Here is a 26,254-nt window from a genome sequence, read left to right as displayed (position 1 = left end):
TGAGTATGTGTGAGCATGTCATTGAGTGACAGTGGGGGTTGGGGGGGTGGCACGTCCTATTGTCACTTGGCATAAACTCTTCCCTAGCCTCCCTGGCACCAGGCACCAAGGTCCACTGCACCTGCTTCTTGGGGGCCTTCCTCCACCTGATGACAGTACTCACCAGACCACCCTTGCAGAGCCCCAGCTTCTACAGGGAAGCTCCAACCTGCCCGCCACAATGAAACCCAAAGTCTATCACCACTACAGTAGGTCCTGCCTACCTTTCCAGAAGCTTCTCCCACCCAATTCTCCTCCTGATGCGTCACTATTCATGGGGCATTCATGTCCTGCTGTGTTCTAAACCTTTGCTGTCTTCTCCACCTGGGGTGTATCTACCTTTCCTTCAACCAAACTCAAATACCACTTCTTCCATGAATCCTTCCTGTAAATGCCAGGCCACTATATGCAAATTCAGCCACTCTAGACACCTAAAAGAACCGCTGGAATCTGTAGAACATTCCACCTGTGTTACCTCATTGACCTCATTCCGTGTAGGATGTCCTATTGTTATCCTCAATTTACAGGTAAGGAGCCTAGAGAAGTTGGATGACTTGCCCAAGATCACACAGCTACCCAGTGAGAGTACAAGGATTCAAAGCCAGGCAGACAGACCCCAAGGCCTGTGCTCTTGCTCACTTGCGCACACCAATGCAGAGTGACACAAATGGGAACAGAAGACCAACGAATGTACACCTGCGTTTCTTCCCTGCTACCTTGGGAGGAACTCCTTACAGACCCACACCTCCCGCACCTACCCGACACCAAGTGGGGGCAAGGAAGGTTCTGGATCATCCAATGAAGGAAGAAATACATGGGGCCGGGGGAGGCTGTTATGAAAGTGTGTGGCACGTGAAGGAGTTTGTGTAGCAGAGGGTGTTTGCACACGCCTGTGCGCGGGGCTTGTGTGTGTACGGCATCCTGAGATGCTCTTGGGCTCCGGGTGGGTAGGGCCTGATCTCAGTCGCATGAATAGTTAAAGCCCTTAAACTGTGCCGCTTCATCACCGATATTTTTACAAAGTTGTCACAGAGAAATATCATTTTTCTTCCTCCTTTATTTCATTTTCTTTGGGATATAGTAATTAACAAAAGCCGTTAGATGCCAGCAAAACTGTTTCTTTTGAAGTTTCTACATGGCTGTCACCCGGGAGATAAAGGCAGATTATTCAATCTTGACATGATAATTGTGGATGCCAGATAAAAGTCTGGATTAGACACTTCACAGCCCCGCGCGGAGGGGAGGGTGAGATCAGCAGGAGGCGAGTCTCCCCTGCAGTTGGGGGACACAGGGTGGGAAGGGGGCTCCACCCCCAGGGGCAGGGCTGCTTGCCACATGGCTTGGCTTCTTTCATTTTGAGTTGGACAGTCCCCAAATCACGTGCTGGATGGAAAGGAAGAGCATTCCATACTGAGGTGGAACAATCTAGACGTCAGGGGCAGACTCCCCAGCTATGGCTCCTGCCTCCTGACTTGATTGGCAGGAGCTGCTGGCTCCCTGACTGGATGCCAAGGTCCTAAAGGCCGGAGGGATGGGATCTTCTTAGGGGGTCTCCACCCCTTAGTGGAGCACAGCATGTGTCTCTGAAGGGATGAGCCTGAGTTCTGGTCCTGACTGACTCTCCCTGGGCTTTGCAGAAGGCCAGAGAGGGCCAGGACTGGGGGGAAAGCCACATCTGCCAAAAAGCAGCGTCACCTCCTCACCAGGACAAGGATCCAACCAGGGAGAGCAGGGCCAATGGAGGCCCCAGCAATGGAGGGCAGAAAGGGCCAGAACTGAGCTACCCTGGAGAGTATGTTCCTCAAAAGACTGGAAGCTTTTACCAGGTCAGGACTGATTCTGTTTGATTTCTGGGTCAATCCTCAACAAATAGTGACCTTGAAATTCAGTTTATCTAAACTAAATCAGGAACTGACTGGTGTTCTCCGCACCTAGCCCACCCTCAAACAAGCAGCTTGCCATTCATTGTTGAGTAATGATAATATTAATGTCGTTGCACACTATCAGTCAGGGTCCAATTGAACCCACAAACTGCTCTAGGTATTTAGGACAGAGAATCAGCCCAAGGACTGAGATGACACAGAGGAAAAAAGATCAGCAAGACTCTCCAGGGCCCAGCACCAGTTACAGCCCACAGGGAGGAAGGGAGGAGCCAGCCAGCCTTGAACCTCAGTGGGTCACAGGAGATGCGGGCACTGCCAGAGACAAGGGTTCCAGCAGAGAGGGGCCTCTCCTTACCTCTTACAGAAGCCTGGAAAACACAGTCCTAGGGCCAGTCGCCTAATGGACATGGGCAGGGCGAGGACTGGATCTGAGGACACATCACCCACAGGCTGGCGTCCTTGTGAACATGAATTCCAGTTTCTCCTGCAAAAGATAACATAGGGCCTGCCTTCCCTTGCAGCAGCAAACATCTGGGACAGCAGGGACTGTTCCTTTCCAACAGGGTGTGCTCCTGTCCACCTCTTCACAGGTCCCACGGGGCCTGACTAATGCATGAATGGTACCTGAAGATACCGGATTTGCAGTCCTTGGTCCAAATCAATGTACCCATTTTGTAACAAAAGAAGGCAAAGCCCACCTAGGAGAAGTGATTTACCCAAAGTTATAGGATCAGTCAGGATCAGAGGCGAGACTGGAAGCTCAAGCCCCTGGCTTACATTTCCTAGTGCTCAATAGATTAGCCTTGTCAGGAGTCCCAACAGGAGAGACCCAGTGGTGGCTATAAGGACAGCAGCTGGTGACCACTCCATTGTTGTGCGGCCCTAGGAAAGTACCCCCCCTGGTGCTCTAGGGAGCTTGGAGCAGACAACCAGAGCCTTCCCCATTCTTCCAGGCTGGGCTTCTGCTTCCTGGGCAGAGGTGGGAGGAAACCAGCCCCCTATAGAAGCCAGCTGAGTGCACAAGGGTCCTTAGAAAGGAAGGTCGAGGGGGAGACGCTGGGAAACATAAATCTGCCGGCACGGCTCTCTCCGAAAGGGTTTTAATTAATTGTTTTTATACGACATAAGAGCAACTCATTACCGAGCAGCTTTGATTTGTGACACCTGCGTTATAGATGATTTTTAAATTAACATTTCCCCAATAAAAGGTGTCAGTAGAGAGCTGAAGGCGCCCAGAGAAGTATAAAAGGATAATAATATGAAAATACAAATAAACACCAGCCCAGCCTAACAAAGGGGGCTGCTTAATCAATTTTACAATTAATTAAGGCTGGCTGGGATAGCGGGGGCCCTGGAGGCAGTTCGAGGGACGGGGCTGAGGCTCAGGCATCCAATGCTAGGGCGAGTGAAAGCTTTTGAGGCTTAGGGGAGAAACGCAGCGAGAATGTGAGACGTTCTGCTAGGCTTCCCCTGGAGGGGAGGGACGCAGGAGGCAAATCTGTCCTCGTGAGCATGCTTTCTCTCTTTGTTGTCCTGGGATTTGTTATTTATTCATTTAGTAAGTATTTATAGAGCTGCTGTGATGTGTCCCAGGCAGCAGTCAGCCCAGACAAAGACACCACGGTGACCCCGCAGGTCTGGTCCAGAAAGAATGAAGGGGAAATGCCGGCCATGGTGGTGCACACCTGTAATCCCAGAGGCTCGGGAGGCTGACACAGGAGGATTGTGAGTTCAAAGCCAGACCCAGCAACTTAGTGAGGCGCTAAGCAATCCAGTGAGACCCTGTCTCTAAGTAAAATATGAAAATGGGCTGCAGATGTGACTCTGTGGTTAAATGTCCTGGGTTCAATCCCTGGTACAATTAAAAAAAAAAAAAAAAGGAATAAAGGGGAAGAGATTCCAGAGGGAACTAGCCAGGTAGGCAGGGGCTAGACTTTAGCAGCCTCTGCAGAATGCAACACAGCATGTGGAGTGGTTTTCAGATCCCATTTGAAGAGTGCAAGGGAGCCACGTGACACGGCTCCCATTTCAGATAAATGCCCCTGGCTGCAAAATGGATGACACATTGGAGAAGTGGAGGGAGGGAAAAGAAGCCAATGGATTGAGTTCAGAGAGAGGAGGCAGGGGAGAGAAACAGGGCTCCAAGGAGATTGGAAAGGGAGAGCCCACTACAGGCTTCCCTGCTGGTGCCTTTGGGGAGGCAGAGTGACACTGGAGAGGTAGCTGTAAACAGCACCCAGACATGGCTCCTGCCCTCAGGGGTCTTCCACTCTGGTCAAGAGAAACAGGAAGTAGATCCTAAATGAATGAGCAAAGAACTGCAGAGAGCACTCATGGGTGAAGAAATCAAATCAGATGCTGTGGGCAGAGCAGTTTGGGATAGGGCTATCAGGAATAGTGTCTCTGAGGAGGGGACATTGGGAGTAAGACCTGAAGAATGGAGGAGCCAGCCAGGCTGACCTCTGGGGAATGGACTGTCCAGGAACCCATTTAGCAACTGCAAAGACCCTGAGGTTGGGGTGAGCAGAAGATGCCAGAACTGCCCTAGTCCTCCAGGTGTCTCTTTGTTCTGAATTTTGTCTTAGCTTTTCCTCAGGTTGACCAAGAGGGGTCTACCTCATTGAGTCACAGAACATGGAGAAAAGGCTCCTGGGCTCGATCCTAAGTCTCCCAGGCTCTCTGCACTCTCTGGCTGAGGGCTCTGATCCCTACAGGGGCCATCTCCATCTGGATACCAACTCCACCCCATCTTCATTGCTACCCCAGGCCTCTTTCCTTGACTCCAGGTAAACTCAGTTACCTCGCGGGCAATTGCCTTCCTCCCCAATCCCCTTCTTCCTCTGTGTTTCCAACCTCAAAGAAAGGTGCCGCCATCCATCCAGCTGCTGGGCTTCAGCAGCTTCTGCAGAATGCAGCACAGCACTTGGAGTGGTTTTCAGATCCCACTGGATCTGAAAGGATGGATGTGCCCTCTCCTCAAAAGCCACATCTCGGTGGCTGCTCCTCCTTACTGTGTTGCTACCCTCTGCACTCCATGTCACCCATTTCCCCCGCCTGCACATCTTCCCTGAGTGACCGGGACAGTCCCCTCTCCCATCATCCTTTGCGAGCCAGAGGGATCCTTCTAAAATGAAAATCCACCCCACTGTACAGCAGCCAGGTCAACTGTGAGGGCTTCCCTTGTCCTGGGGCCAATGGCACACACTGTCACCATGATGTCCAGGTTTCTAGAGTCCAGCCCTGCCCCCTCCAGGGGCCTCTCCTTGTCCACCCCCGTGCCTCGCAGTCCAGACTCAGGGCCCTCCCTTCAGCTTCTCAGACTCACCTTGCCTCTCTTACCTGTCTTCTCTTAGGAGAGAAGCTCCAGGTCCTTCTGCCTAGAACATTCTGGTGCTCTGCCCTTGCCGCCCCACCCACCCCACTGCTCTCTGGACACCCTCATCTTTGAAGCCCAGGCCACATCCTCCTGTAATTGCTTAACTGTGCCCTTCCCCCTCCCCCACCCTGCCCCACTGGGAGTAAGGTCCATGGGCCAGCAACTATTTCTGTCCTGTCCCATCTGTGTTCCCAGCACCTGGTGGGTGGACCACATGAGCCAAATGAATAGGAACATGGATGAATTAGTGGATGAGCCATGATGTGACGTCACACGATGTGCCTAGGAGTTTAAACATTTAACGAGACAACAAGGGCATCATTAACTTAGCATAGATCTTAGCAGCCAGCCCACATCTTCACATGTCCCCTGATAAAGTCACTCTCCCAGGATGGACTTTGGCACAGGGTTGGCATGGTGATGGGAGCTGCAGTTGGAATGGAGCATCGCCCGCTTTCCCAAGGCCATCAGAGGCCCAGGAGCAGGCCTCACAACCTGTGGACTGGCTGCTTGCCCTCTCCTTATCACCCGAATGCCCTAAAGAACATAGCTCATCATGGGGGCCTGCCAGGCTGGCCCTGCAACAGGACTGCACCCCACACTTACAGGGGGAGGGGCTGAATGGCAGGACCCAATGAGACAAGTGACTGTATGATGGCCTGTCCAAGCAAGGACATGGCAAGGACAGTGTCAGGACCTGGATCTCAGTAAGTACAGTCAGGGTTGCCAGCAGAGCTATGACAGTGTGTGTGTGTGTGTGTGTGTGTGTGTGTGTGTGTGTCCCTCCCAGAGCTAAGGGTGGGGTGAGGGTGAGGGTTAGAAAGGCCACCTGAGTGGTTGTAGGAAATCTACCTCCAGCAACCACCCTGGAAGATTAGGAAATAAAGAAAAAATTGGGGGTGGAGGTCAAGTTCAGAAACGGCCTGTACCAGGTAGAGATGGGCCTGGGCTGCCTGGAAGGACGGGGAGGGTCAGAGAGCAGGAACTTCCTCCTGCTTTTCCTTCCTCTTGAGACCCTCCTCAGCAGGAAACCCAGAGACATCTTCTCAGGGATTACAGACTCAACAGCCTCAGGACACAATCACTGAATGTCACATAGGAATGAGCCATGGTATCTGACCTGTCCACCTGACACAAAATCCAGACCGAGAGGGGGGGGGGGTCATCCTGTGCCCTTGAACCTTGAAGGAGGCTGTGAATTGGGCTTCCCCCCACACGCCTGCACGGTCAGCTTTGTTCTCCTCGTTACAGATGAGGGCACTGAGGCCCAGCAAGGTCCAAGGGCTTGTGAAGGTCACACAGGACCCGTAGAAACCAAGACTCAAACCCAGGCTGGTCTGACTCCCAGTCTAACGCCCATAGGTGAATTGTTCTATCTTTGGTTCTGATTATTCTGAGGCACAGAGTGAATAACTGTCAGCCGAGGCTAAAAATATCTGTAGCTGTGTTGATTGACGGTAGGAGCTCAGCGATGTACAAACACAGAATGATTCTATTTTTCTCAATAACTGATATCAGCTTTGCTCTGCTGGGGGAGTGCCCACCCCCAAGAGCTGCAGGCTGAGAAGGAGGAGGAGGAGGAGGACAAAAACAAACTTGCCAAAGAGCGGCATCTTCATCCACTCTGACCATTTTCCTGGTCACGTTTCATATGTTAAAATAGTCACTTTCAAACTATTAAAAGTGCCATTGTCCTGTTCAAAGCCACCTCCTGCATAGCTCCTGGGAGCTCCAGCAACAAGGATAGTTTTCTGCTGGTGAGTGACAGGCTGCCCCTCTGTTGGGGTCTCGATTTGCCCTGCAGGGTGCCACCACCTGTCTGCTAACTCTACCCAAAGTGTCCTCCCCAGCTGGTCCCTAGCACTGTGAGAGACCAGATACCAGATCCTCATGTGGCATTGGGGGGACCTTCCGACCCTGAGCCAATACCCTCTCCTTGACCTTCTGACATCAGGGGCCACCCCCACAGCAAGGCTTCTTGCTCTCCTCTCTTGTGCCCACTTTGGGAACAAGGGTGTGCCAGTTCCCATCGGGTGAACCCCACTCATTTTACAGAGAAGGGCATTCTGCTTCTATCAAAACAGAAGAGTTTTCCTCTCTGGGAAAACTCTTCAGTGGGTGTTGTAGAGACCACTCAGTCTGCACCAAAGTTCAGTCTCCAATAATAAATGTGGCCAGGGCCAAGGTTACCCTCCAGGGCAGGAGCCAGGAGTCTGTAAACTATGACCCACCAGGCAGCCCCGAACCCTGCCTATTTTTGAATGGCCCATGAGGTGAATATGGCTTTTATTTATTTGTTTGTTTGTTTTTAGTGCCAGGGATTGAACCCAGGTGTGCTTTACCACTGAGTTACATCCCAAGCCCTTTTTATTTTTTATTTTGAGGCAGGGCCTTGCTAAGTTGCTGAGGCTGGTCTCAAACTTGCCATCCTCCCACCTCAATTCCCTGAGTCTCTGGGATTACAGGCATATGCCAACATTTTTTAATAATTGAAGAAGATTAAAGGAATGATATTGATGATAATAAAAATAGGATGAAATCTAAGTTTAGGTGAGAACACAGTCACAGCCATTTGTTTATATTCATCTATGGCTGCCATAAGAGCCATCAGAGCACAGTTGAGTATTGATAAGAGCGGCTCTGGAGTGTAAAGCCAAAAACATTTCCTGTCTGATCCTTTACAGAAACATTTTGCTGACCCCAGATCAAGACTACGTTTCCCAGCCTCCCTTGCAGCTAGGCCCTCCATGGGCTCTGAAGAGTGGAAGCAAAGTGGGATATCATCTCCAGCTCCTCTATGCTCTCCTCTGTACTTGGCAGAGCCAGGCAGCTCTGACACTGAAGCCACAACAAGGCTCCCATGTGGCAGGACAATGGCTTGGAGGACCCCAGTTGCAGAATGACTGTGAGAATCCGCACTGCCCTGCCAACCTGTGCTACCTACCACAGCACTGTGAGGTGAGAAGAAAGTAACATCAGGCCTCTATCAGCCACTGAATTATTATGGAACAGCATCCCTTCCTCACCCTGACCAGTAGAGACATCTGCGTCCAACTGGACACTGTCTGTGGGATCCTTTACCTGTAGATGTCAGAGGTTTTATTCAAAGACAGGAGCTCCCAGGCGAGACAGGACAGAGGTGCCCTTCCAGGACCAGGGTCTCTCTTGTGGCATCCATGTACCTTCCTCTTCTCCTTCCTAGCCAGCCAGCTCTCTCTGTTCTCTCACAGGGGGAGAGTGACCCTGGTGGGTCTCCAGCCCTCAGTCAAGTTCACCAACGCTCCTCATTCCCACACTCAGCTCCCTCCTCACCTTCCCCCAGAAGGAGCCCAGGTGGGCTCAGCTGTGTTTTTGAGTCAGACCACCAGAGTCATACAGTGGGGACAGCCTTTGCTTCAAAGCCCACCCTGGATCAAGCTTCTGGTGTCTGGGGTAGAGGGCTTCTGCCCACACAGCATGCACTGGGGGACAAGGGTTCCCTTAACCAGGAGATGGACCTCTATAAGGGTCAGAATTCCCAGGGCAAAGGGCTTGGCCTGGGCTGGAGCCTGTGCTCACTGGCACCTCCTCCATGCCACGTGACCCCAGGCAAGTCAGATCATCCATCCCCACTGCTAGGAAACAAGAGTCACAGGTGTCAAAACACCTGCCTCCCAGGGCTGTCGAGAGGATAAAATGAATTAACACGGGTGAGGCATTTAGCACGGCGCCTAAATGACAAATAGCTTTTAGGGAAGATCAGTGATCAGAAGTAGTCAGCTGTTCCACTGCTGTGACCAAAAGACCCAACAAGAACAATTTTAGAGGAGGAAAAAATGTATTTGGGGGCTCACCGTTTCAGAGGTCTCAGTCCATAGAAAGCCGGCTTCATTTTGAGGAGTGCAAAGTAAGATGGAACATCAGGGTGGAAGAGTGTGTGGAGGAAGTTGGCTCAGAACATGACAACCAAGAAGCAGAGAGAGCTCCACTCAACAAGGACAAGATATATACCCCAGGGACCCTCTCCTCCAGACACACCCACCCAGTTAATCCCTATCAGGGGATCAGAGCACAATCAATTAGGTTAAGGCTCTCATAACCCAATCATTTCACCTCTAAATTTCCTTGCATGGTCTCACACATGAGCTTTTGGGGGACACTTCACAAACGATTTTCTCTATAATAAGAAGGAGATAGGAAGTCAAGCCTTTATTCCACTAATGCTACGAAACCTCTCAAAGCCTTTATTCCCAGCCACAGTAGCCACATGGGGTAGACCTGATGACCCTGAGTCCCACTCAACTCTTGTCCTGCCATGATGGGTTCCTGGTTTCTGATGTGTTCTTGGTGTCGGTCCCATGGCCATTTACATAGCCAGTAAATGATTCAAGTCAGCTTGAGCAAATGTAGTGGCCCAGCCACAGGTACACCGGATCAGGATCCCTGGGCACAGAGACTGCCATCCATTGAAGATCCACTCAACTCTCTGTGCCAGTCCTGTGCTTGGTCCTCCATACACACCAGCCTCCTGAGCTTCCCCTTGAACCAATGAGAATGAATCTCCGAGAGGGTCAGCAGGTTTCCCACACCCACATACTTCAGGATACTCCCACTCACTGTGTCTTTCCATCACCCAGAACTCTGAGAGTCCATCCCATCTGGAGACAGACAGGCAGAAGACAGTCAGGGGTTGCAGAACCAGGGGTAGCAGGAACCCCAGTGGGAGATGGAAGGGTAGCGTGATGTGGGTAGGATGGAGAAGGCTCAGAAAGAGAAAAAAGGGGACCCCTGGAAAAATGCAATAGGGCAAGTAGATGATGTAGCCCTGAGCTTGGTCAATTCACTTCTGCTGAGTTTTCCAAATACAAGTAGTAGAGTCCCTAATTAGCAAACAGAGCCCTGGCCCAGAGAAGGCCAATGCCCTAGGTGCTCACTCAGCTCTGCTTCCCTGTCCCTGTGTGACCTTGAGAATCAGGCCCTGCCCTGCTCCAGCCACAGTAGTCACATGGGGTAGACCAGATAACCCTGAGTCCCTCTCAACTCTTATCTTGCCATGATGGGTCCCTGGTTTCTGATGTGTCCTTGGTGTAGGTCCTAACCACTGGTCGCCCCACAATTTCCATCCCAACCTAGGACCAGGACGTTTCCCTCCCTAATTTATTGTATGCTTTGGAGTCATGGAAAAAAAAAACAAAACCATTATCCTTAAAACCCCAGCAGGTCTCTTAATGACTGCTCCACTAATTAGCAGCAGCTGTTAATGAAGTGTACAGGTACAAGCCTAGCCTCATCAATTAATCCATACATGCTCCTGGGCTGCAGTAATATTTAAAGGGAAAATCGATACCTGGCAGCTGGGCCGGGGGAGGTCAGTCTGGGTGGGCAGGGAAAGGATAGCATTGCAAGGAATTTGTAACTAGAATAGTCCATACCTGGAGCCCGAGCAGGGGAACAGGGATGAGGACAGCCCTTAAGAGGTAGAAGGACTCAAGTAGGCCTGCACCATGGAGCAGAAGGGGCTTGGTGGGCAGGGTGACCAGCCGCTGCTCCCCCATGGACGGACAGAGAGCTCCATGCCAGACCAGGAGGGGCACCCAGGGCCAACAGCCCTCTTCAGCTGTTTCTAATCCATCATATCCACAGATTTCACTATTCCTTCAGAGTCAGGGGGCCGAGAAGCTTGCTGTTACCTCCTTCTAGAAGAGATGGAGATCAAGGCACTAAGGAAACAGTGTCTTGCCCTCCGCTACCAGGCCAGTAAGGGAAACAACTGCTTTCCTGGCCTATGCTGGGCTAACCGTCTCACAGGTGCCATCTCCTTCAATCCTGGCACTAGCTCCACGGAACAAGGACCCTCATTCCCCCCTTTATGGCAGAAATACTGTATCTTTAAGAGGTTAAAATATTTGTTTAGGGTAGCAAAGTTGGTCATTGGCTAGAATTACATCCCAGAAGCCTACCTCCACATACTTAGCCCACCTAGACCCCTGAAAGGTGATAAACCCTGAGCCCCATGAATCAAGACCCACACCTGTCCTCAGCCCCTGCCTCAGTTTCCTATTGCAGCTGTAACAAGTATCTCAAAATAAACCTATCACCTCACAGTTGCAGAGGTCCAAAATCAGTAAGAGGGGTCGCTGGACTAAGGTCAGAAGTAGACAGGGCTGCACGCCTTCTGGAGGCTGGGGAGGATCTGTCCCCTCGGCCTGTTCCAGCTCCCAGAGGCTGCCCTTCACTCAAGACACATCCACGTTAAGTCAGCATGACTGTCACCCCCCACCACTGCTTCCCCTGTCACTCCCACTCCTTGCCGTTCTTCTGCCTCCCTCTATAAAGACCTTTGTGATTACATCAGGCCTACCAGATAATCCAGGATAATCTCCCCATCTCAAGATGCTTAGCTTAACCACATCTGCAAAACTCCTCTTGTTACATAAGGTGACACAATCAAAGGTTCCAGAAATGAGGATGGGGCCACCTTCGGGGGGCCATTAGTCCACCCACTGCACCCTCCCCCACCCTCTATTTCTTCCTCTGAAGCTACCTGTGCCCCACCCTCACTGAGCTTCTATTTCAGCATCAGTCAGAAAGATGAGACCACCCTGGGAATGCCAAACAGAGGAGATTTAATACAGAGCATGAGTTACGGGGATGATGAGAGAAATGAGAAGCCAAATAGGGCTGTTGAAGCAGCCTAAGAATTACCAACAAGAGGAAGTAGCCTTGTCTTTCTTTTTTTCTTTCTTTCTTTCTTTCTTTCTTTTTTTTTTTTTTTTTTTTTTTTTTTTGGTACCAGGGATTGAACCCAGGGGCGCTTAACCACTGAGCCACATCCCCAGCATTTTTTGATTTTTATTTAGAGACAGAGTCTCGCTGAGGGCCTCACTAAATTGCTGAGATTGGCTTTGAACTCTTGAACCTCCAGCCTCAGCCTCCTGAGCTGCTGCTTGGATTACAGGCATGCCCCACCACACCTGGAGGAAATAGCCTTTTCTAACCTCTTGCTCTACACGCACACGCATGCAGCCCAGCTCAATGGTGTCTCCTTTGAACTCCTGTGACCTAATGCAAAAGAAATGGCTGAGATCCATGAGTCTCTCTGATCCATGGAGTGTCCCTAGTGTGGATCCGAGAGTACTGCAGAGAACAGTTGCTCAGAAGAAGGTCACCTGAGCCAGAGCTCCCTTCTCCACCCCAGAAGTGAGGGCACTGCCCCAGCCTGAGGCTCCCAGAAGAGATCATGGTACAGGCGGGGCAGGTGGATGACATGCAATTGATATGCTCAACAGCTGGTAGTTGGCTCCTGATAGTTGGCTGCTGTGTCAACTCGGACTTGGCTGCCAATCACAAGTTTAGGACCCATGGTCTTACCTGGTTGGAGAGAAGCAGTGAGAAGCAGACAGATCCACTTCTCTTGAGGGTCGAGGGGGTGGACCTCGTGCATGCACTGGAGGGTCTGGCAGTAATCCGAGGTCCAGGGGCTGCTCCGGGGAGGAACTGAGCTTGCTTTTAGCTAACGCTGCCAAGGCTGGCTTCTTACCACACAGGAGACACAGGGAGACACCATAATTATAATCTCAGACTCATAACCTTTCCCTGATTGGATATTATTCCATAGCTCCTCTAGCGCAGCTGCTCATTCCAGGGTGTCTGCTAAAGAGGAAGGAGCAGCCTCGGAAAACATGAGGGAGGAAGGGAAGGAGAGCAGAAAGGAGAAGCAGAAGAGAAAGGATTCATTTCATGAGCTCGGGATAGGGACGGAGCAGAACACACAGTATCCATTGTGTAATTTTAACTCACAACCACCCAGCGGTACGAATCAGTCCCTGTCCAGGCCTGCGATGAGGTCTCGTGCAGGGGTGTCATCTGATTAATGACACCTTTCACCCCCCCTACACACACTAGACTCGCTTTTCACTTGAGGTCTCCACCTTGCACACCCATCCCTCAGTCACCAGGCCCTGGCCACCGGACCTGTGTCCTGTCTTTGTTCTCAGTGCCATAGCCTGGGTCAGGTTCCTGCCACTCCCTCTCCTGGCTTCTTCTTTTTTATTTTTCCCCTTGTGGTGCTGGAGATTGAACCCCTGGCCTTGTGCATGCGAGGCAAGCACTCTACCAACTGAGCTATATCCCCAGCCCATCTCCTGGCTTCTTTTAGGAGCCTCCTAAAGAAAGTCCCTGCCTCTGGCCTCACTCTCTAATCTGTTCTGTGCACTGCTGCCAGCAAGTTTTTCTGAAGCAGATCTGGCCACACATTCAGGTAATGAACCTTTCAGGGGAGGAGATTCAAGACCTTCACAGCTGGGCCCCTGTCAGCCCCTTCTCCTCCCACCTCCTGCCTCCAGGAACCTCCTTGTTAGTTCACACATGCACACACACATGCATAGATGTGCACTCATACATGGGCACACACATGTGCACACACCCAACACCATTTTCAACTTTACACTAGCTGTTTTCTTCACCTGAAATTCTCTCCCCCCTACCTGGTGAATAAATCCACAGCCTCAGGAATCCTTAAAATCCTGTTCTAAGTGTTGAATCTCTGGAATCACATTCTGGAGCTACCTTGAATCTGGAAAAACTCCAGTATAGTCCTGTTTTAGTCAGCCTTTGTGTTGCTGTGACAAAAGGAGGAAAAGTTTATTTTGGAGCTCAGAGGTCCCAGTCCATAGACAGCCAACTCCGTTCCTCGGGGCCTGAGGTGAACATCATGGCGGAAGAGTGTGGTGAAGGAAAGCAGCTGAGAACATCACACCAGGAAGCAAAGAGAGAGAGTTCCCCTCACAACAGACAAAATATAAACCCCAAAGGCACACTCCCAGGGACCCTCGTCCACCAGCCACACCCTACCTGTCTACAGTTACCACCCAGTTCATCCCAATCAGTGGATTAACACACCGATTAGGTAAAGGCTTTCGTAACCGAATCATGTCAGCTCTAAGCTTTCTTGCACTGTCTCACACATGAGCTTCTTGGGTAGCCTGATATCCAAAGGATAACACATTCCCACCCCAACCCTGCGCCCTCCTGCCACCCAGTCCTACTTCTCCATTTGGCCTTCACCTGGTCCTGGCCCTACCAACTATCCTGCCACATGTGTCTCCCTACCTAGTTAGAACCCTCTGGCAGCAGAGACTCCAGGCCCACTCCAGGTCGCACATGGAGCTGGACACCAAACAGAGACTCACATAGCACCTGGGAGATCAAAGTGGGAAAGAAATTCACCGAGCAGGCCACAGACATGGCTATGACACTGAGCGACCATTCAGGAGTGCTGATGAGCTCCTGAATGTTCTGTCAGTACGTTATACCTCCTTTTAATACCTTGATCTCGAGTAACTTAGGATGATAACCAGTATGGCTGCTTATGGAAGACTGGGAAATGCTCCTGACCTCACTGTGCTTACCAACACCACAGGGATCTCCCCTTCTAAATCTGACTTCAGGGGATTTCATTTGAATGAAAGCTGTCTGTAAGCCTATCGCTCACCCCCACGGTCTGATACTTTGTCTTGTCAATCAGTGCAGCCAGACTTTCACCATGACCAGCAACACTCATGACAAGCCACAATTATCAGAGGACACCAGAGAAGACAGTCTGCCAGGACAGCCTTTGGGGATCATTTTATCACCTTTGGAGCTTTGAGCATCCTGTCACATCTACCACCCACCTGAGAGATCACAAGATCTCAAGACAAATTTGTCTGAGTAAATTATGAGACATCTTGCCCCGTGATTCAGCCTCATTGTAGATGACCAAGGAACTGTCAGTCTGACTTCCATTCACTCATGAATTCAACAGATAGGCCCCCAAAGCCCCCTGCCTGCTGAAGTTCCTTAGGGGCTGGGGACAAATTAGCAAATCCACAGAATCTCTGCCTTCATGGAGCTGAGATTCTACCAAATAGCAAACATGCAATAGGAAAACAGAGAGAAATGCTTTGGAGAACAGTTAACAGAGACAGGGAGACAGGAAAGCTGGAGTGGGGTGGTCCACTATTTCACAAGAAGAAAGATGGGGCAAGTTATCCCCAAACCAAGCAGAGGCCGTTTCCCCGTGTTTAAGAGCTAAGGAAAAGTCAAATATTATAAAACTATAATAACAGAGTCTAGTCTAGTCCCGGAGAGTAAAGGGGAAGGAAATCCTCCCCTAAGACTGTGGGGCCGTTAGTGGAGAGTCTAGGGTGGCTCCCAGATGCCTCTGGGGCTCCCCAACACCCGAGCCATGGGCTCCCCAACACCCTTCCCTCTGAGTGCCTGCACAGAAGCTCAGTCCTCCTTTACACACCCACTCCAGGGCTCGCGGCTTCTCCCAGCTTCTCCCAGCTTCTCCCAGCTCCCGTACACCCTCCATAGCCTGCATTGATTCCAGATGTTCCCCACCCCTGGAATGGCCTCCGTCCCTTCTCCTCCAATTTCCAGCCACTCGAGGCTCAACCTGGTCCCTAGCCATGAGACAGCTTCTGTTCAGGCCTCTCCCTCCTCTGAGTCCCCAGATAGTGGGGCAACAGTCCCTTCTGACCCTTCAGTAGAGATGGCAGCATCCAGCTCCCCCTCCACGGGATGGTGTGCCCTTTAGGACAGTGGCATTCTGAAAGGTCTCCGTGTTTCACACAAGGCTGTGCACACGGAGTGGAAGGCAGGGTGAGGCCCAGGCTACATCAGGAATACTGTCTTGTTCATCCTCACCCAGGTAAGTCAGGGTACGTCAGGCTGGGCACATGGCTACATTCCAGGGATGAGAAGCCATTTGTCCAAGTCATAGGAGGCACTTAGGAGACACTTGATGAGTGAGACACCAAACAAACACACACACACACACACACACACACACACACACACACACACACACTGTCCTATCTCCTGCCTCAGATATGCCCCACGTGTTTAGGCACATGGCCCTGGCTGGGCTCTGAGCTCAGCCCATGTCTGGCCTGGCCTCCAAAAGAAAGTTCTTCTGGTGTCTTCAACAGTGAGGAATCTTGGGAAAGAGACTTAATGCAACCACTGACCAGGTTTTTGTGGGGTTTTTTTGTTTGTTTTTTTTGTTTTTTTGGTACCAGAGATTGAACTCAGGGGCACTCGACCACTGAACCACATCCCCAGCCCTATTTTGTATTTTATTTAGAGACAGGGTCTCACTGAGTTGCTTAGCGCCTCACTTTTGCTGAGGCTGGCTTTGAACTCATGAACCTCCTGCCTCAGCCTCCCGAGCCACTGGAATGATAGGCATGCACCGCCATGCCCTGACCAGGCTTCCTAATCTCAGTCTTCTAGATAACTTTCTAGATCCTTTCTCAATACTGAAAATGGGAGCCCAGTTTATAAGTTCTAAGTGTATTCAGTGACAGCCTGGAATCAGCTGGTATCAGGTCTAATGAGCTGGCCGTCTGCTCTCCTGGAGAGGAAGGGCTTCCCCAAAGCTCAGCTAGCAGATGGCAAACCAGCCTGGCCCTCAGCTCCAAGCCCTCCACGCACCCAGCCTGTGAACAGCCCCACACACACACTTTAAGTGCTGCTAAGTGTTCCCTTAACTAGCTGCGTGGAGGAAAACCAGGACTTCCTCCGGACCCCCCGGTGGCTGGGATGAGCATGGGCATCCTCTGTGGCTCCCAGGGAAGGTGTGGACCTGAGACTGCTCGTCTGTCAGCTCATGTAAGAGAGCTTTCAGCACGCAGCCCTGGGCAGGGAGCTGGGATGCTCCCTCAGCATAATCAGACCTCAGCTGTCATTTCACCAGAAACGGGGTCACCATTATGTTAATAAGAGGCACACACATTTCTCACCTATCTGAAGGGGAGCTTGAGGAGGAATTAATTCTCACAGTGGTGATGTGGATTTGATTGCTGATGACTGGGAAGAAATCAGCCCCAGCCTGCAACGTAAGCGCCCCACTCCCCGCTCCCTGGTACCCTCCAGTCTCACCCTCCTCAGAGCAGGCTCAACCCTCCCTCTGCAGAGCCAGCAGGAAATGGTCAGAAGAAAGCCACTAGCAGTCACCAGAAAACAACAGATTGCAAGATGCAAGAGAAGGAGAGGTACCTCCTTACTCTGCAGGGAGGGTGACTTGGGAGACCCTCCAAAGACACAGGGGGCACCGACATGGCCACTACTCAGGCAGCACGGCCTCACCCTCATGCAGATCAAGGATGAGATGCCTAAGCCAGGGAACAAGGCCTGGTTCCACCCTCTTCCCCTCCTTTCCCAAGACCCTTCAGTATAGAGCCAATAAAACATCATGGTCCCTAGATGTACTTTTTTTAGGGATCGTGGCAGATTTGGGGAAGGGAAGTATTATGGTTAGATGTGGTTTCTCCCCACCAAAACTTAGGTCGAAATTTAATTGCCAATGTTAATGAGGGATGGTAGAAAATTAAGAAGTGTTTGGAGCCAGGCGTGGTGGTGCACACCTGGCATTCCAGCAGCTCAGGAGGCTGAGACAAGAGGATCACAAGTTCAAAGTCAGCCTCAGCAACTTAGGGAGACCCTGTCTTTAAATAAATATTTCAAAGGGCTGAAGATGTGGCTCCACAGTTAAGTGCCCCTGGGTTCAATCCCTGGTACCAAAAAAAAGAAGAAGGAGAAAGAAAAGTGTCCAGGTCACAGGGGCTCAGCCCTCATGCAGGGTTAATGCCGTTCCCACGAGAGTAGACTGGTTACCAGAAGCGGCTGCTGCGAAGCTCCAGCCCTCTTTCCAGCTCCTCCTTTCACACTGCAGGCTTGCCTTTCTGATTTCCATCATGAGCTGAAGAGGCACAAGCTCCTCACCAGATGCAGCCACCCAACCTTAAGTGCACCCCTTTCAGAAGCATGAGCTACAGAAACCTCTTTTCTTTGTGTATTACCCAACCTCAAGTACTCTGTTATAATCATAGAAAATGCAACAAGATCTTTCTCCCCTGGTGCTCCCCGCTGGGCACTGCAGCCTCCTCACTAGAACTACTGAGGTGGCAAGTCACTCCCCACAGACAGCTGGGAGTATCACTCCAGCACCCGTCCCCACCTCAAGCTGCCCCCTTGGATCTCAGAGACAAGCCCTGGGAACAGGACAGAACCAGTGCCACCTGAGTCAGGGTGTCAGTTTGTTGTGGCACTCACCACCCAGATGAAACCTCTGTCCCAGGCAGTGCAGGAGGCGATGCTGGAGGCTCCTTATACACCCACCCCGCACACCTAGGGAGACCTCAGTGGTGCTCTTCCTTCCCCTGGCCTCCTCCCTCCCTCTCCTCCCTCCTCCCTCCCACCCTCTTATTTGATGACTCTGCTCATGATCCTGGGGACCTAAGCTCTGGTAGACATGGCCCCGCGCTCCTGATGCTCACAGCCCCAGTGGGGTCCAGACGGGCCACCTGGCAGCCCAGCATTGGGGAAATGCAGAGCATGGAAGAGCACGGGAGGAGGTCAGAGGGTTTGGGAGGTGGGAGGGAGGGAGTCTTCCAGGCAGCAGGAAGGGTGTCTGCAGATCCTGACCCTCCGAGGAGTGTGAGTCTCGTGTGCCCAGTGGTCAGCAACTGAGGTGGGGCGTTGCCAGGAAGCAGGTAGTGGCCACATCATGGCCAGCCTCCTAAGCTACTTTAGGAGTTTGAAACTGCTCCCAAGAGCTTCATAGAGTCTCTGAAGGAAGTGAATAATCAGATGTGTGATGGAGAATTTTTGTCTGGCTCCAGAGAAGAATGGAGATGAGAGAGAGCCACAGTAAAGGAGGCCAGGAGGCCAGGAGGCCATGAGGCTAGGAGGCCAGGAGGCTGTTGTCATGGGTGAAAACAGAGATGAACAGGATGGTGAAGACGGAAAGGGGCCTTAAGAAGAGGTAAGACCTATCACGCGAGCCAGTGAGTAACCACGGGAATGGCAGAGGACAGGAATCAGAGGTGCTGGGTGAGAATGACTGAGCTCTTATTGTGTGTCAGCCACAGTGATAAGAGTTAGCTGCATTGTCTCATTCTATCCCATGACGGCTTTGTGAGACAGATGTTGCTGTTACATCCATTTTATATATGAGGAAACTGATGCTCAGAGAGCTTAGCCTCCCTGACTTCTCCTAGGACCAGGGGTAGCAAGCAATAGAACTAAGATGACTCAAGGTTTCTGGAGACCAGGTAGGTGTGGGTGCCCATGCCCTGAGAGGGGCCAGAGAAGAGGAATGGACCCAGACAGGCACCAAGGGGCTCAGGACCTGGAGCACATTGGTGACAGCAATGAGCAGAGGAAGATGTGGGGCTGAGGCACGAGAGAGAAAGATTCAGGAGGCTGTGTCTAGAGGAAGGAAGCAAAAACAGAGGCCAAGGTCTTCTGAGGCCTGGGTGGAAAGCAAGAAGAGGGGAGGCCAAGGGCAGAGCTCCAACACCCACCCGGAAGGGGCAGGCAGAGCAGGAGCAGGTAGAAAAGGGTCAGCAGCTTTGTGAGTCATTCTCTACCTTCAACGAGGGACACCTCGGGCAAGACAGAAAGATGATCTGTCAAATCCCCTCGTAATCCTGCTAGTGACAGAGCTCCTGGCAAACTCCCTGCTGATGCTGGCAAGCGGGAGGGTTCTTATCTATGGAATGCTTTTAGCAAGAGGCACCCTGTCTGCCTGGGACCGCTTATGGCCAACAAACCTGTGACCGACAGATTTATGAGGGGGTCTCCGTAGAACCCGCTAGGCAAGCTGGGCCACCACCAGAGAATAAGGTGGGGTTCTATAGCAAAATGGCTCTCTTGAATCACATAGAGACCCTTCTTGACATGGCAGGAATGTCTTCGGGAGCAATGGCGTGACCTCATACTGCACATTTTACCTGCGCCTCTCAATTGGTGCCCCTTCTTAATACTGGGTAAGGTCTCTAATCCCTGTGAACCTGATGTGACTCTGGTCCTTGCAGAGGGATGAGTACCTGGAGATGGGGGAGGCCAAGGAAGGCCTCCTCTGCCTTGCTCCTGGGTGGATTTGGCCCAGGAAGAGGTGAATAGTTCACCACTGGAGGCTGGAGCATGGAAGAGTGGCTGAAGTTCTGGAGAGGCTGAAGTCCTGTACTGAAGGTGGCAGAAGGTAAGCTTAAGACAAAATCCAAACGCAAACTCATTCTGGGGTGGGAGGAGGGAATTGCAGGGTCCTGGACAGGGCAGTAGCAGTGGAAATAAAAAGCAACTGTTTTAAGTTGCTTTTAACTCTTTAAGACCTATTTAAGAGTTAGAGTGTATGGGGCTTGGAAATGGATTGGGTCTTTGATGGAGCAGCAAAGACAGAGGTGAGTTTACCCTTGGTTAACTGGGTGGGTAACAGTTCCACTCACAGGAAAGGGGAAAGCAAGGAGAAGACCAGAGGACCACTTTGGATGTTTCAGGCATCTTTGGCACACACTTGTGGAGACATCTTGTAGGCAATTGGATAATTTGGGTCTGAAGCTCAAGGGCAATGGCAGGGCTAGGGATGGAAAGCAGACAGACTCTAGGTGGCACCCCATGGCTTGGGCCAGATGAGATAGCAAAAGAAATGAGATGCAGAAGATGAAAAGGCCCCAGATGAGGACCACCAACAATTGCAGCAGGATTTCCCAACTGTTGTCCAAGGACCATGCGCCCTGGATAATCAGGAAGATGAGTCAAATGCAGATCCCCAGGCCCGCATGCAACACCAACCAAATCCACATCAAAATGTGTGAGATGTGGGGCTTGAGAATTGATCTGCCTTTTAACAAGCACCCTGGATGATTTTCAGGCACACAAATCTTTGGAAATCACTGAGGTAAAGAACAGGCAGAGGGAGGGATCATCTCAAAGGAGACAGAGAAGGAAGGGGAGAGAGAAGAAGAAACCAGCATAATTCAAGTTCATGAAAACCAAAGGAAGAGGTTTCGTGGGAGTAAAATGTTGCGTGTGTCCAGCGTTTCAGCAAGTCCAAGCAGAGGAAGGACAGAGAAGTGAATGTCCCCGGAATTTGGTAACATGGAGGTACCTTGGTCAGAGCAGTCTAGGGACAGATGGGACACACGCCCTGCTAGAGGAGACTGAGGGGTGGGTGGACGTGGGGAGGATGGGAAGGAGATTTGGACCGTTTTCTCATAAGTTCGACTGAATGGGGGGAAAAATAAGACAGAATAAATAAGAAAATAAGGCAGGGTGTGAAGAATGGGAAGGAAAGAAGCTCCCTGGAAACGTGTAGAAGGTGCAGATGGAAGAAGACAGAGCAGAGAGAAGGGGAACCCACCCAGGGAGACCCCTGAGACAGGAGGAGATCACAGGTTAAGGGGCAAGAGGTGACATGAGCCTTGGCTGGGGAAAGGCCATGACATAAGAACACAGGGTAGACAATGTCTTTATGAGTAGAGTTTTGGTTGCGGGAGGTTGGGATCCCCACTGGAAGTTTTCTATTTTCTCTACGAAGCGGGAAGAGAGCCCACCTGCAAAGAATGAGCCCAGTGAAGGTTACAGGGAAGGTCTGAAGAGAGAAAAAGCCATCAAAGCCAGGTCGTGCTAACGACGGCCGCTGTTTCCATAGGAAGCTACTTGGGCGCAGAATGTATCGTGGATTAGAGATGATTGTCCAGTCAGTACAGCCTAGGCAGAGACATGCTCTGCTTTCTACGGTCACCGTGCCTGTGCCCTTGTAAGTCACACCAAGTCACAGAACCTGTAGTAAACAGAACTTTGTTTCTCTACCTGTCACCTAGGGAGGGCTGATGAAGGAGGAACATCCCCGATCCAGCAGCCTCCGGGAATGAGGAACCACACATGACCCCCTGTGTGTGCAGGGCTGCCTGTGCTCAGTCTAGTCATTCAGGCATGCTCCAAGGGCCAACTCACAGCCTCCCTCAAAGCCCAGGAGCTGCAGTGAGGGCCATCCCAGGCAAACCATGACCATGACAAGACACTAAGTCACACTCACCCTAGGACCAAAGCTCCCATGGTACAAGACTCAACCGTAGCCCAGAGATGGGAGTCCAGAGGAGGACAAATAGCCAAAAGGGCTATTCCCTGTTTTTACCTGACATCTAAAGAGGGGCGGTTTTCCTTCTCTGGTATTTGGTAGCAATTGTTTAATTTCATCAAGGCCTGCAGGGGGTCTCAGGAGAAAGAAAGTGAACTGGTGAGTAAGTCACTCAGGTCATTGAGTCATGCCCCAGGCCAGTCGGCAGCACCCAGTGTAGAGACTCCCAGGAGGCAGACAGGGAGGCCAGCAGGGCCTGGAGGAGTGTGGCCACAGGGTCCCAGCAACGATCTGGGCCTTGCTGGTGCATCAGAGCCCCCTAAGGAGTGGTCTAATAAAAGGCCCAGGCCCCACCTGACCTCATCAACCAGAATCTCTAGATAGGACCTTTGGGTCACACTGACATATTCCCAGCCTTAAGAACCCTGTGTCAGGGCCTGGCCACACTCTGCACACCAGAAGTACAGAGTCACTGGTGACCAGGCATGACAGGTCCAGGAGGCTGACTCACAGCTCATGAGGACATGGAGCACACTCATCTGTAGACTCTTCTGTCAACTCCGCCCATTGGCTAGCAGCACCCAGGAAGATAGTGCTTCGGAGTGTCACTAGAGGAGCCAATGGCATTGGGCTTTGGTGTGTCCTTCTGAGTGACAGGCTCATCAGGCGGGAAGCCTGGTACAGCCATCAGGGCCTTGCCAGGGTGTGCCTAGGCCGCCCCTCTCTCTGTTCCTATTGGCTGACGAGGCTGCCCTTCATACACATCCAGTAAGTGATTGCTCAGCCTTCTTGGTCCCTGCCTCTGGAAGGTGACCTTGTGTCTTTGAGCCGCTCCGTTTTATAGGTTGATGTCTAAGTTGAGGGCTCAGAGAGCCATGGCATCCCCCTCACATCCAGATCCTTGAGGACACTTCACATTTGTGGGTACAACTCACCCCACTTTACAGGTCAGGGAAGTGAGGCCACCAGGTTAGGTGTGAGATCCAAGGCCACGTGGCTTCCCCCAGGAAAGGCCAATGTCTGAGCTATGTGAGTGTGGACATGGAGCACAGGAGCCGCATTACAAGGAGTGAGGAGGAAGACTGGACACCAGGTGGGTGGACTGTCTCAGGACTGGGAGGGGGAAGAGTGTCCAGGGCCTGGAGAGTGGGGAAGAGGCCATGCTGCCCTGAGTCCGCTGGACAATCAACATATTTACCAAGGACCCTGCTGGGTGCTGTGGAGGGATGTGGACAGGACTCAGAATGATCCGTGCCTATTCTGACAAGTTTTTCTGAGCAACATGGGCCTGTGATTAACCCTGTCATGAGTCACTGTTTTGAGCCTGTTCCGGGTGAGAACTAATCTGGGTTGTACTTTTAAGACAATAAGCAGCTCACAGCTGGCTCTGGCAATCTCCCGCAGCTCAGCCATCCCTGTTGAGGGACCCATCCTGCCAGCATCAAATAAACTGTCAATCAACACTCTCTGATTAAGCAGCTTAAACTGGTCTAATCTGAAAAGAGAGTGTGAGATTCGTAGAGCAGAAAAGCCTACAAGCTTCTGGCTTCAGTTCTAGCTGGACCCAGAGACTCAAACCATATCTTCTGGGCCCATTTTTGCTTTCCTGTCCTTGGGTCCTCTCTCTGGATCTGCCTCTGGCTGTTTTCCCTTGTGATTCACTCACTCTCAGCACACTCCCCCTTCTTGGTAGATTCCAGAAGCTCCTAACTCCAAGTGCAGGGAGTTCTTTCCTCTTCTCAACTCCAACCAGTCACAGCCCTGGAATCCACTTTCCCCTAGACCCAAACCTGAACCAATGACCATGACCAGATCATGGTCTGATCTGGGGCACTGATCTTCCAGGCCCAGGCCCCAGGCCCGCACTGAAGCTACCCCAGGCAGTCCACATGGAGTGGGGATGGGGTGAATTCCCAAGGAAAAGAGTGTTCTGCAGAGATGGATGTTGGGCAGGTGATGAATGCCTGCCATTGTAACAAGCAAAGATCCCTGCCTGTGTCTAAAAGAGGGGACGAGATGGTCAAAGGCCTTCTGGGCCCAGGGCCATACCTGAGAACCCATTCTCCTCTTTGTAGCTAAATATGCTCTGCTGGCACCGAAGGCTACCCCCTCCCCCAGCAGAAAAGGCCCCCAAAGCTTTCAGGGGTTGGGTGTTGGAGAAGAAAACACAGAAAGATGAGAGAGCTGGGAAGGTGCCCCTGCCACACGTCCTGGTCCCATTAAACACTATAGCAGGAAGGAGCTGCTCAGAACCTGGGTGCTGCAAGAGAGAGGCCCAAGTGGGCCCTGTGGGATAAGAGGCAGGAAGGAAATGGCTACAGGGGAAGGAGAGCCTCAAGGACAGACGGAGAGACAAGGCAGGGTTCTGGGTGTCTCTGGTTGGAAAGATGAAAGCAGCCCCTGCTTGCTCACAGCAGGGCATGAAGTGCCTCAGATTCCCCACTTGGACTTTTAATCAACTCCCCTCCTTCCTCATTAAGAGCATAGCACAGGATGGGAAAGAAACTGACAGCTAGGAAAAGCCACGTTAGCACTGTGACAGCCCAGCTTCCTCTCCGGGGCCGAAGCCTACCCTACACACCATCCCCAGCCCCCGGGAACCCCACTTCCTGAAGGTCCCAAGTCCACCGACTCTATCTGTAGATCCACCTTTCATATGAGAAGATCTCATCTCCTCCACCCAGTCCTGGGAGACCAGTTCACCACACCAGGCCGTTCAGAACCACTGAGGGCATTGTTACCCAGGCCTGGGCCCATCCAGGGAAGTTCTGATCTGCAAGTCTGGGGCAAGCCCCAGGCATCTGTATCCTCAGGGGGCCCAGAGCAGAGCCAAGTTGAAGGAACAGTCATAGGCTGGAAGGAAACTTCTCTATGAAATGAGAGCAGTCAGACAGAGTGGGGCCTCTATAACCTGCCGACTCAATCTAGCCTGCTGCTTACTTTTGTAAATAAAGCTTTATTGGAACATGGCCACACCCACTTATTTGCATGGCCTCTATGGCTGCTTTCAGGGTAGAATGTCAGAAACTTATGACATGCAAAGGCAGAAGTATTTATTCTCTGGCATTTTCCAGAAAAAGTTGACCTTCTCTAAATTAGCAGGCAATCTCAGAGGCCCAGACATATCTCTTGGTGGAAGATTTAAAACCAGAACGCTCGGCTTCTTTCTTTCACTTTTTGTCTCATGGTCTCAACACACCCCCATCCGCTGGCGTGCGGACGGGGAGAGGGCATCTGCTGTTTAACCTACTAGAATCCGTTGTCTTCCTTCTGGAAATAACCTCTTACTTTAGGGAACCCCTTTCTCTCACTGGGTGAAATCTTAATATAACTTCAATCAAAACACCCCACTCTTTTCTTGGGCACATGACCCAAAATGAGCCCATCCCTGGTCTCTCCCTAGAATTGAATCTCGAGCTGAGAAGAGAACCATTAGCAGACATTCGACCTCTTTCTCTCAGCACAAGGTCTGAAGAAATCCTCCCAGTGCCCTGGAGATGCCCTGCTCCTCAGAAAACCATTCCTCAGCCTTCGCTGTGACTCTACAGGTAGCTCCATCTCCTCCCCAAATGTTCCTCTTATGATCCATTAGAGTTTAAACCAGCTGAAGACACCCAAAAAGCCCAACTGGCATTAAACATCCAGACTGGACTAGGCCACAGGGCCCGGATCTGCCCATTTCCCAGGTGGCCTTTCACAGCCATTCCTGGACTAGAGAGGACCAGGGGCCATTGGGACAAGAATCCAGACATTTGTCCTGTCCCAGTGACACCTCATCCTGCCATCATCGAAGTCAATAGCCCCAGACAGCATCCCTCCCCACATACACGAATTGTTTGAGAAATTAATAAATACGTAACAAAGAGCCCTCTTCACACCGCGAGCAGCAATGACAACTCTATAGAGAGAGTGGTCCCCAACGAGAGCTGTGTGTGTGTGTGTCATGTAATATCAGGAATTAAAAAGCGTCAAAAGATCAAGTGGGAGGAACATTAAATATGAATGGGATGAAAGACACATTTCTGTGCACAGAATAATGACTTTAATGAGTTTCCTCACCCGGGT

The 26,254-nt window shown here is 51.4% G+C and overlaps 1 long non-coding RNA gene across 1 annotated transcript; it reads right to left on the bottom strand.

Annotated features, from left to right (window-relative positions):
- Window positions 1–1,299: 1,299 nt before the first annotated feature.
- Window positions 1,300–5,328, bottom strand: LOC308634764. The gene is made up of 3 exons (XR_014019083.1): window positions 5,262–5,328; window positions 2,278–2,406; window positions 1,300–1,422 (listed from the first exon to the last, which is right to left on the bottom strand). It is a non-coding gene; the product is annotated as an uncharacterized lncRNA (long non-coding RNA).
- Between the last annotated feature and the right edge of the window lie 20,926 nt (window positions 5,329–26,254).

This window comes from Spermophilus citellus (assembly GCF_964194105.1).
Source record: "Spermophilus citellus genome assembly, chromosome: 15".
Classification (NCBI taxonomy): Eukaryota; Metazoa; Chordata; class Mammalia; order Rodentia; family Sciuridae; genus Spermophilus; species Spermophilus citellus.
The sequence above is the reverse complement of the archived record's forward strand: the minus strand, read 5'-3'. Positions and strand labels throughout refer to the sequence as shown.